The following is a 1725-nucleotide window of genomic DNA, read 5'->3' as shown; positions in this document are numbered from 1 at the left end:
TATAAACTGTTTGATTTATTGTTACGGAGCGTATGAACATGTAAAAAGATTTTAATGTTTTGACACACACATATATAGTCCCACATACACACATATACGTATGTACGTAGTACATACATATAATCATGCATGCATTCATTCATACATACAAACATACATACATATACGCATTCATGCATGCATACATACACACAAACAAATACATACATGCATGCATACATACATAGGTACATACATACATGCATACATGCATACATACATACATACGTACATACATACATGAATACATACATACATGCATGCATGCATACATACATACATACATGCATACATACATACAAACAAGCAAAAGAATGTCCTGGAATAAATATAGATGTTATTGAACATATACACAAATATCAACACGAGGAATACTGATAAACTATTCCCATCAAAACTTCTGTCAAGTATAAATATAGCAGACCGGTGAGTGTTTTTGGGGGACAGACAAGAAAAATGTATGGATTATCGTAGATATTAGTTTCCCTGCTAATGTGACTGTCACTTTTAAAAACAAAAGAATAGGAGGACAACTAGGGATAACTGCTCCGAAACCTCTTGCTCGTATATCCAAATTATTCATTCATATTTAGAGAATGACCCCTTTCGGTCATGAATGACCATGGGATTGCACTTAGAAAGTTTCCCTCCAAGACACAAGTCTAGGCAAGGTCGTCTATGGAAGACCAGCAGTCACCCATGCATATCAATCTCTCTTCTCCACGCTACCGATGTTATCCAGGGGAAAGGTAAAGGCCGATACAGCTTGGCACCAGTGACGTTGCAACTCATTTCTTCCGTTGAGTGAACTGGAACAACGTGAAATAAAGTGTCTTGATCAAGAATACAACACACAGCCCGGTCCGGGAATCAAACTCGCTACCTCCTGATTGCGAGCCCGATGCTGTAACCACTGAGCCATGCACCTTCACATTTATACCAATAATATTGGTGCCCTTCGTTTCGTAAGTAAATGCTGAAGCAACACTGTGGATAAGCTAGGATTTCAGAAAAAGAAATCAGTCAGCTATCTCCCACATTACAAATACAATCTGTGAGATTGTAATGTAAAACTGGTGAAGTGTACGTTGGAATGTAAAACTGATGAAAAATACATATTAAAAGAAAATATGGGACGATGGACACAGAAGAGCTGGTAATAGCTGATCAATGTTAAAATATAGATGATTAAAATGTTTTTATCTGATGAAAAAATACGGGCAATAAAAATAAGTTTGAAAAAATAAATGTATATATAAAAAATATACGTAATTTTTAAATTACGTAATTTTTAAAAGTGGTAAAGAAAAGCTGATAAAAATGGATTGGGGGCGGAATGGATAAAAAAAAAAATGCGTCTTGTAAATTACAGTGATGTTTATCAACCAAACACAAAAACGATGCCAAGTGTTACGTGGGTATATCTAAAACGTATTTTCTCAGTTTGGTGTATAACAGGCAACGGAGCCTAAATGTAAAATTTCCATGACAATATGGCTGTGCGGTTGCATAAGACAGACCGAGTAATTATGAGCGTGTAATCAGTCGTTACTTTGACAAAAGAGTCATAAGATGGGTCTTTGGACAATTTACGAGCGTATGTGTGTGTGTATATATATATATATGTGTGTGTGTGTGTGTGTGTGTGTGCGTGTGTGTGTGTGTGTGTGTGTGTGTGTGTGTGTG

The sequence above is a fragment of the Octopus bimaculoides genome, chromosome 1 (assembly GCF_001194135.2).
Source record: "Octopus bimaculoides isolate UCB-OBI-ISO-001 chromosome 1, ASM119413v2, whole genome shotgun sequence".
In the NCBI taxonomy this organism is placed as follows: domain Eukaryota; kingdom Metazoa; phylum Mollusca; class Cephalopoda; order Octopoda; family Octopodidae; genus Octopus; species Octopus bimaculoides.
This window is presented reverse-complemented; position numbering follows the sequence as displayed.